Consider the following 11,233-nt stretch of genomic DNA (forward strand, 5'->3'; position numbering starts at 1 on the left):
GTTATTTAGTTTCAGGTTCCTATTGGATTATTTGGGGTGGTGATGATTCGGTGTGGAATATTTCACGAAGTTGTTAAATGCTTTATGTCAAAGGTAGTGGTGGTCGATGTTAAACGGCAGATATAACAGACATAAAACAGCAGACAAAATATCGAATACTGGGTATACGGTATAAATTTGAGATGAAAGTGACGTTTACGATGTTCATAAAATTTACCTGTTTTTTACAACTTTTAAAGACAATAATAGTTGGTAAATAAAGGGCACTGTTATAACAAGTCAATCACTTTTATCATTTAATCATTTTTTTATAAAATTATTTATTTTTTATCATGTTTTCTTATTAAAAGTAAAGTCACAAGAATATAATCCAAAATTGGTTTTATTTTAGCTGTACCACACATATACAAACTGATAAAGTGTAATTTGTCGATTTCTAGAAAATCAATAAATAAATAAGTAACACTGAAGAAAAAGGATATAATAATAAATCTGAACGAAACATGAAACAGCACAAAACACATAAAAATAAAAAGCTAACTGTCTGAACTGCTCCCAGGATCTCTATCTTACCGGGACAACGTCCTTAACCAATCGACAATTGGGACTTAAATATTATGCATATTTTATTTTTATTTTTCTGTGTCTTGTGTGTTACATTGATGGGTATTACCTTCAAAAGTTTTTAAAGAAAAGTTGTTCCAATAAAAAAAAAATAACAAATTTAATTCAAAATGAAAGCAAAAATTTTCAACCATTAACAGTTGAATCATATTCAACCAAGACTGATTCCGGGAATCACCCTCACTAACTTATATCTAATCATTGGTCACAGTTTAAATTCAATTCCGAACAAAAGCCTTCCTTAACGTAACAACGTTAACGTGCTAAGCGCCGGCATCCTGGCGTTAATTCTATATTCGTTTAACGTATTATAAAAGTTATGTAAAAAATTCGCGTGCATTTCTTTTTCGAGGATATGTTTTTGGGGTATTATGCCGTTTTGCGATACCTCCTTTTTTAGCCAACGTTTCGGACAGAATTACATGTGGCACATTTAACATTTGTTAACCTAACCGAATCAGAGGGCTTTTGTTAGGTTAGGTTAGAGTAGGTAAGGATATGTTAGGTTAGGTCACATGTGTTATATTAGGTCAGGTTATGTTAGGCTAAGTTCGATTAGGTACCAAATGAATAATTTTAACAAATTATTGCCAACAACTTGATTTTGAAATAATCTAGGATAATTTAAAAATACGTGTTGTCTTTATATAAAAGCAATTCAAATAACTTTGGTTGGGTTAGTATAGCTTAGGTTAGAGTAAATAAGGGTAGGTAAGGTTAGGACACATTAGTTTAGGTAAGTTAAGGTTATTTTAAGTTAGGTTAGGTTCAATTTTATATTATATAGCACATTGTTTACTGTTGTTTCATAAAATTTGAACAATTCATCAAAATAATAAATAATTAATTTAATTTTTAAAAAGAAAGACAAAAATTCTCGGGTATTTTAAAATCTCCTACTACCAACACAGTTAGCGGAAAATGTTGCTTGTTTTGTGATGAAGGACTTAGCCAGCCGAAGAATTACTAGGAAGAACATACTAGGCCTGGGTGGGACTCAAACGCGATATCAACTCAGCCACCGACCGGTCGAATTTCAACGTTCATTTGCGAATTCTGTGAATGTACTATTCATGTTCTGTTATTATATCACTATAGGCATATTAACAGAACTGAAATAATAACAGAACTTGAAAATTAACTTTCTGAACAATTCTTACCTGATTCAGAATCAAATTGATTTACCATAAATTACTCAACTTCGTTGTTCTGTGGAAATGGGAGTTAGGAATTATAATTGATTTTCATAATAATTATTACATTAAGTAGTGTTTAAGAGCGATGATATTGTTAAAATAGCAATTTACGGGTGGTTGGGTGGGTTGCTACAAGGGTAGAAGGGTGTAGGAGGTTGTAGGGTAAAAGCGTAAATGCAATTCAGTCCACCCGTGCTTGGTTTGATTTATGATCAGCCAGGGATAACTCAGCGTTAACTCAATACCAATTCATCCCCACATCAATCTACAAGCGCCACGTGTGGATATGCAAGAATGTAACACGTGAACTACCTTTCGCATCATTACTGGCCAACCAAAATATATTTTATATTACAAAATCAAGAGCACGTGCATAGCGCAATGTAGGAGTGTAGGTATTTATGCATATGTACAATGTACATGATTGATGTCACTGATTAATAGAATTTTCTTGAACTTACGCACATTTTTTAATGTATTTTTTGTTCTCCGATAGTGGTTCAAATTGGTTTGAAATAGTTTGGAACACCCACCCTCAGTCCCCTCTTACCCCGCAACAGTTTTACGATACAGTACACTACTACAGAATCAAGAATATACATTTATTTTAAATTATTCTACTTTATATGGCTTCTTAAAGAACGAAGTTAGAATTTGAAAAATGTAAAATATTGAATTGAAATCCCCAATGTTGAATTTTTAGAAATTAGATATAAGATCTAATCTTTATCATTATGTGTATATATGTACCTACCTAGTACTTTTAAATTAGAATGCTACCCAAGCAGCAGTTAATCTTATGTTTAATTGGATATTTTATTTTATTCTCTTTCTTCTCTTTGTTATTCATATTTATACAAAATATGTTAGTAGGCTTAGACACCAGTTAAAAGTACATATACCTATTATTTCATTATTATTTTTATTCTATACTTATCAAACAACTTATCAAAATGTTAATACTCATCCTAATTTGACTGTCCTAAAACAGGAATCCTCCTAGTTGGGCAGTCAAAACATTTCTTAAATAATTTATATAAATTTATTTATTTATTTATTTTCACATATACGGCACAACATGTGCCATTCACATACTAAATTACAGAGAATAGTACAGCAACATAAGGAATGCAACAATATAAATGTAAGTATAACGGTATAATCAGTAAATAGTAGTAAGGTTAAAAGTATGAAAAAAAGAGACATAAATAAAATATAAGTAGCAATCTGTAGTATAGTATTAAGTCAAAGTAAGATATTATGTAATAATCTACAATATATAATCTTTTACTAAATAAAAAAAGGATAATGTACAATGACAGTGATGTTCCTCTTATTTTGAACAAGTGCGTTGAAGTGTGCAAAATTTCATCAATAAGTACGAATTCTGCTTTAAGGGATGGGAAAAGTAGATTGGGGTCGTTTTCATAAATCTCATGTACATAGTTAACTTTTTTGGTTTTGAAGGTGAAGTGTGCAAAATTTCATCAATCTCGGAAAAAAACAAAGCCAAGCCGCCCGCCACGGACACTCTTTTATATTACAAATAATAAAGATACGAGTAAAAATTTGCTGTATGCACGCAATGCATCTATGATATCAAGAATTTTTTTCGTGTCAACTCAGGCTGCAGTACTTAAAATAAGGAATACGAATCACTCAGTAGAAAGAACAATAAGTTTGTATTATTTTACGTGATAATTTATCGCAGTGTTTCTCAGCAAGGGTAGGCAGAAATAATGAGCCGCCACACAACCTGTTTCGACACAATCTTTGCTCCATTCTCATTTATAGACCTCACCATACATACTCGTATCTTATTCAAACTATTGGCATGATTCGAATAAAGAATTTGATTCACTTATTCATATATACTCGTACCTTATTCAAACTGTTGGCATAATTTGAATAAAGAATTTGACTAAATTCTTATCATAATATATTATACTCTTTTCTTATTCAAACTCTTGGCACGATTCGAATAAAGATTTGATTCACTTCTTGTCATATATAGGTACTCGTAGCCTATTCAAACTGTTATGTTGGCTTGATTCGAATGAAGAATTTCACTCACTTGATGGTTCCATGTGTTTCTCTGGTATCTCCGTCATTTTCCACAATAATGTTTAAAATTAGCGCCAAAAAAGTGTGTTTCCTAAATATAATTTCTTCGCCTGATAGAACAAATACCAACGAGTATCTAGGCATCCTAACATACTGTACCTTTGGCACGTTCCGGCAAAATAATGAAAACACGGTGACTGGCGATTCCAGCGCCAAATCTCACACGGTGTTAGCAAATGATTGAAAATACACAAGGGGATAAAAATATTAATGTTTTTTATGTCCGTTTTGCGCTGAAATTTGCAAGGGAACACGGCTTGCCCCAAATACAGTTGCTGTTATTTCAAAAAATCAATAAAAATAAATCATTAGCTCCACATAGGATCTTTGGGGGTGCTGTGTGGGAGGTATCTGCAGGTAAAGGAAAGCGAGGAAGTTCTGGAAAAGAAAAAGTATCCGCAATAGGTGAGCAAACGCTTGTGTGAAGGACCGTTTGCGAATATTAAGAAGAGCACACAAGCCAAAAATCTGTATTTTCTTAATATACGTACCTTATATTTCCACGAATTTATGTAAAAGGCATAAAAATTGCTTACCAAACAGAGTCTAGAAACGCTCGATTTCAAAGTTGAAAGTGGTTTTTATTTATTTTGTGAATAATTTCATAAGAAAGAAAAAAAGTTAATCGTGGGAAACTAAGATTGTTTTATTTAGTCATCGAGGGAAACTATCACAGATAAACTTAGCCATAATATTGAATTTTTTAAGTTTCTTATATGCATTTTTTAGTAGTTTACGCTTATATATTTTTATTAAGTATTTTGACGATCTCCGCGGTTGAGGTATAATACTCTTGACTGGGATGCTGAAGGTCGCGGGTTCAAATAAAGTTTTTTTTTTTTTTTTATTAATTTTTGTTATTTCACAAAGTTCTCATTTAAAATAATGTATAGTATTTTTTGTTGTTTGTTTTTGGGGTGTTATGCCGTGTTGCGCTAACTCCTTCTTTAGCCGACGTTTCGGACAGCGTTGCAATGTCCATCATCAGGGCAGATCCGGTAGATCCGAAGATGTATGAAGATCCGAAGATCCTACCGGATCTGCCCGGATGATGGACACTGCAACGCTGTCCGAAACGTCGGCTAAAGAAGGAGTTAGCGCAACACGGCATAACACCCCAAAAACAAACAACAAAAATGCTTTTGGCCGTGAAAATCTAAAAACTAACCAATGTATAGTATATTCAGAATTGAATAGTTGCTTGGAATGGCTTTGGCCTTGTTTGGTGATCTGAATAGCCAGGTACTTCCCCACCATCCTCCACCCCATCTCATTCACCTACCCACTACCTTCAGCCTCACAACATACCCCAATTGGGGATTCCATAATCTCACTGGCTCCAGATGGTTGGGAGCAGTTAGGACTCTTGTGTGGTCACACATAAAACTATTTTATTTTAATTGTACTCTAGGGAAACGATAGGAAAATTTTCAATTTATCCGAGCCATATTTTTGGTATTCATAATTTAAACCGATTCGTAATAAAGATTAATCAAAAATGGTGACTTAACATTAAACATCGCCTAAATAATATTTGATTGCGTTTTAAAATTATTTAAATCAGGCATATAGTTGGACAAATCCACTATACTGCTTGATGAGAGAAACATAAAATTGCATAAAAAAATCTATTTGTTATTTACTTTTTAGTGACCCTGTAGAAGCCGGACTCTGGAATATTTGAGATAACGCAGCATCCAGTATCCCGTGGCATTTTCCTGGGTGACATGGCGTTTTCCTCTACTATTATTTATTGCCTGTTATTTATTTAATAATATCGACTTAAATTGAAGAAACAAGTGTGAGAAGCGTATTTATAACCAACCATAGTCTATTTAAGTACCTAAATTGAAGACGCTACTACTAATATAAAATTATCATGGACCAAGCATTACCTTGACAGGGCATATTAACCTTAAAATTAATACCGAGACAAAAAATATTGGTAAGAAAACTTTTTGATTAAAAGGAAATGGCATTATCTCGTAATCGAAAGATCGGAAGAAGTATTGCTTTTTACCTTTTGTTGATGTACACGGAGAAAATTTATCTTCCAGCAAGTTCATCCCAACGCTTAAAAGATTAGCTTTGTGAAGATCATTTTTCAAACACGAATTTGAGGCAGTTAGCAATTTTTTCGTGGACTTTAACCAGGTATTTGAATATTAAAAAAATATACATATACCTTACAGATTTTTTTTTTTTTTTTTTTTTATTTTTTTTTATTTATCAATTTTTTTATATAAGATAATGTGTCCTTACTGGGGTACCCCGTTCTAAGGTCACATTGTACATGGTTATATGTTTGAAATAGTATAAGTACATATGTTAAAATACTACATAGAAAATTAAAAAACAATATTTAGAGAAAAAATAAAACATAATACGAGCTTTAGTCTTTGTTGGGTTGCAAAATTATATCTATATTCTTCCTCCCTTTATCCATAATCCATTTCTTAATGTTTCTTTTGAAGTCAGTTATTTTTTTAATGTTTTTTATTTCAAAAGGGAGGACATTAAATAATTTTATAGAATAATACTGGATATTTCTTTGTCCAAAAGTTAGTTAGTTAGCTTCAAGGTATCGATTAAAGTAACAATTAATAAAAATGTTGTATTATTTCCAGCAAAACAACTACGAGTATGTCAAATTACGACAACACTTTTGCCACAACATGAAAAATCTTTGCTAGTTAGAAGCTTGTGCAACAAGTATTTAACAAGTTCAATAGCCGATAACCAAGATTCTATGTTAGCATTGTTCGATGGCATACTGAGAAACAAGCTGTATGCGAGTATGCGAGCGATGTTTGGGCACAGTACCAGCAGAAGTACATTGATATGATAGAGCAAATCCAGAAGAAATTCCTCAGGTATGTCTATATGCGGACGCATGGAACCTATCCTAGGTTCATGCACCATATCGACTTACTTGAGGAAACTAATTTTGTGAGTCTGGAAACTAGGCGGAAACCAACCCTAGCTATTATGTCTTTAAAAATTTGGAACAATTATATCGATAGCCCATTCCTCTTGAGATGATATGATTTATATGTACCAGACCACTACAGCCAAAGTCGATACCATGACCTATTCACAGTAACAAAAGGCAAAACCGACGTCCTGGCAAAGCATAGCATGACGAGGGGAGTGGTGCTGTTAAACTAACTTGCGAAGAATTTGGATGTAAGTGACTGTTCTCTAAAAGACTTAAAACAATTTTTGAACTATTTTTTAATTGCTGATATGACTATGTAAAATTGTACTGATTGGAATAAATATGATTTATGATTTTCACGGACAAAAGTATTTTTGTTATTTGTTTTTGGGGTGTTATGCCGTGTTGCGCTAACTCCTTATTTAGCCAACGTTTCGGACAGCATTGCAGTGTCCATCATCAAGGCAGATGTGTCACATCCATGGAGCGCAACACGGCATAACACCCCAAAAACAAATAACAAAAATGGTTGGAATAAATGTTCTGTTGTACAATAGTAAAAAAAATTATAATAAATAGATAAATAAATAAAAACTTTTGTTGTAAAGTTTACCTTTATATCATGCGGCGCCTTTCGGGCTTGCTATTGGCCGATAAAATTAACAAATTACACCATGGGATTTTAGCTTTAACTTTGTGTTCTGTTTTATATTGTGAGGATCTTTAACTTTTGTATCTAGGCTTTCGAAGCGAGGCAACGGAATTCGGTAGGGAGTTGTTTTATGTAATTACTTTTAGGTTGTGCTGATTTAGGTTAAAATTAGGTATGTGAGGGCTAATCTTTTGTTATACAATACATTCCGATATACACTTATATATGTACCTAAGGAGGGTAGTTAGTATATTTTTTCATCCCCGTATATTAATACCGATTATAATAATTTTGTTTCTGCCATAAATTAGGCTAGTTATTTCGTCATTACAGCATTGTAGTATTGCCTTTTGACTGGCTGCACCGAGAGATAAACCAGTAGAAGTGACTTCAATTCTTCTTTACTTTCGTATTCCATATGGACTTTAAAAGTTATTCACTGGAAACTATAGACATTTTCTTAACTACCCGTACAGAATTTACAGATAAATCATTATTTTTATTTACATCTATTGTTTGTTTTATAATTTGTATAAATGTATATTTTACTGTTGTTTTTTAGTGTAGTTTATAATCTTATTGTAAAAGCCTAACAGAGGGTTAGTCAATAAATAAAAAATAAAATTTCAGTGCGAAGGTTGTCACTTGTTTTTCAAATATTCGTAGAATACATGTCTACCATGTTACTTATAAACGCGGTGTAAATATTCCGCAACGCGTAAGGTCGGAATAGTGAAAAATCTATCAAAATAAAAGTCAATGTGTGCTCTATAGACTGAAAAACTACTGAAGGGATTTCGCTCAAATTCTATATGTTTGTTCTTATTAGTGCCCGGACTGTTTAGAAAGTAGTTACCCATTCGTTTAAATTCTATGCGTTTGTTCTTATTAGTGCCCGGATTGTTTAGAAAGTAGTCACCTGCCGTTCCAACTTAGAGATGTGATCCCGGGAAGGGATGTCACAGCTGTTATGACCGATAAAAGGTCATGATTTTCTCTAGAATAGTTAAGTTACCTAACTTCGGTTACCTCTGACAGGACTGAATCAAGCGACGCTTTGTAAATCGTCCGCTTCAAGATCAGCTAATCCAGAGAGAGAGAGAGAAAATACTCACTGAAACCCTTTTGGTAGAACAAAGGGTTAAGGGACCTATATTATATTCCTTTGTGAGGAATTATACAAGCGTAACCTGTTCCTCAGTGAACTCATAAAGGGGTTGTTAAAGTCTGTTACACAGTCTTACTATTGTTGAACTGCTATAAATACTGTCTTACTATTGTTGAACTGCTATAAATACTGTCTTACTATTGTTGAACTGCTATAAATACTGTCTTACTATTGTTGAATTGCTATAAATACTGTCCTACTATTGTTGAACTGCTATAAATACTGTCTTACTATTGTTAAACTGCTATAAATACTGTCCTTCTATTGTTAAACTACTATAAATACTGTATTTCTATTGTTGAACTGCTATAAATACTGTCTTTCTGTTGTTGAACTGCTATAAATACTGTCTTACTATTATTGAACTGCTATAAATACTGTATTTCTATTGTTGAACTGCTATAAATACTGTCTTTCTATTGTTGAACTGCTATAAATACTGTTTTCCTATTGTTGAACTGCTAAAAATACGTGTCATACTTGCAAATTGACTGTACCCAAAATAAAGACTAATTGTGTTCACCGTTAAAATTCTGTATTTATTTAATAATCCCGTAACTGTTTCGTATTGTAAATTAGGCTTAAGATAGCTAGGGGTTTAGTGTTCAGTGGAGACTGGCATGCTGTCGGATGGTTTTCGCTGGTGTTTAAGTTGTCCCTGGAACCGTGCCCAGGGGACTGGGCTGTCTCAAGTTACTGAATTATAGCCGCTAATATCGTGTCGTGTAATGTTTACTGTTCGGTGTGTAACTTGAACCCAATTCCGCTGGATGATACAGCGGAGAACGACGCCTCTATTGTACCCACTAGTCTACTGCGCCGCTCAAATGACGCGATTACGCTTTGTGAGGAATTTTGTATACGCTTTGATGTTGTGTCTAAGGGTTAGGCTGAATATCAAGGATTATTATAGATGCGTACAGAATGTTATAAAATTTTTATGATTTTCATAAACAAAACCATGTTTTTTTTAATAATCAAATTGTAATATTTAATTATTGAGGATAATAACGAAAATTTGAAACGTAAAATCAGAAAAAGATTTGGACGCATCTAGGACTTGAACCCAAGACCTTCGCCTTATTGCTGCTCTACCAACTGAGCTAATCCGACCTTATTTCTTTCGGTAATATTTTAACTGTACCACACTTCGAATAAGAACTACCAACATTATCACATTCTGAACGCATATTTTTACTGACTGCTTTATATATGGTCGCAAGATTCATCTCGAACTAAATGCAATCTAGATAGTGTATTAGACAAATATATCCTATTTTTATTTTAATGTGCGACATCTATTGACTTTTCTCTAAGTCTAGGATGGATATTCTTTTTTTAACAACTTAAAGAGTAAAACCTCAAATTGCAATATATAATTATTGAAGATAATATTCGATTCTTCTAGCTTCAGAGTTGTGGAAAGTGTAATCAAATGTAATCACTGTAGTAACTCCACTGTACAATAAAACTGGCGCCAAAATATCTACGGGTCGATTGAAGTTCCATCAATCCCAATTCAATTTCAAATTTCAATCTCGTTAATATATTGAGAATTTACATTGATGGTTTCCGGGACGCTTAAGATTCAGGAAGGAGCTAATGAAATCATTGTCTGAATGAAAAAACAAACTTAAACCAGTCGCCGTTAAGCTCGAGGAATATATGAACGTTTACGTTTTGCACCATCCCAATTCTTTACATCCGTCAATACTTTCCTCGTCAATAATGATGAGAGGATGAATCCCCCTTACAACCAATAACACAAGAGAAAAGATCTCATCTAATACATGAGCTAATGGATGTTGCTGATATTTTCAATTTAAATTTTAACACATTTAAAGCCAAATTAGTTCAGCACTTTAAATCATGTGTGTGATTATTTGAACTTATTAATTAAGGTGAATGTGATTATTTGAACTTATTAATTAACGTGAATGTGATTATTTGAACTTTTTAACTAATGGGAATGTGATTATTTGAACTTATTAATTAATGTGATTGTGATTATTTGAACTTTTTAATTAATGGGAATGTGATTATTTGACCTTTTTTAAGTAATGTGAATGTGATTATTTGAACTTTTTAACTAATGTGATTGTGATTATTTGAACTTGTTAATTAATGTGAATGTGATTATTTGAACTTTTTCATTAATGTGAATGTGATTATTTGAATTTATTAATTAATGTGAATGTGATTATTTTTAATTAATGTGAATGTGATTATTTGAACTTTTTAATTAATGTGAACGAGTAATCATAATTTATGCATGATAATAACTTTACAAGCACGTTTATTGTATTTTATGCTTTATTTTTAAAAATATTTTTATTTATGTTATACTGTTGCTTTCAATATAGTTTATAATCGTAATGTGAAAGTGCAATAGGGCGTTAATAAAAAAATAAATTAAATCTTCAAGGATACCCATGCATAAAGAGGCAGGACCGTATTTAGAATCCGAAGACCTCGAGGCTGAATCTGTGATGTGGGCCCTACCGGGGGGTCAAATGAAATAAAATCTTATA

Source organism: Hesperophylax consimilis, chromosome 26 (genome assembly GCF_061612785.1).
Source record: "Hesperophylax consimilis isolate HC1 chromosome 26, BYU_Hcon_1.0, whole genome shotgun sequence".
In the NCBI taxonomy this organism is placed as follows: domain Eukaryota; kingdom Metazoa; phylum Arthropoda; class Insecta; order Trichoptera; family Limnephilidae; genus Hesperophylax; species Hesperophylax consimilis.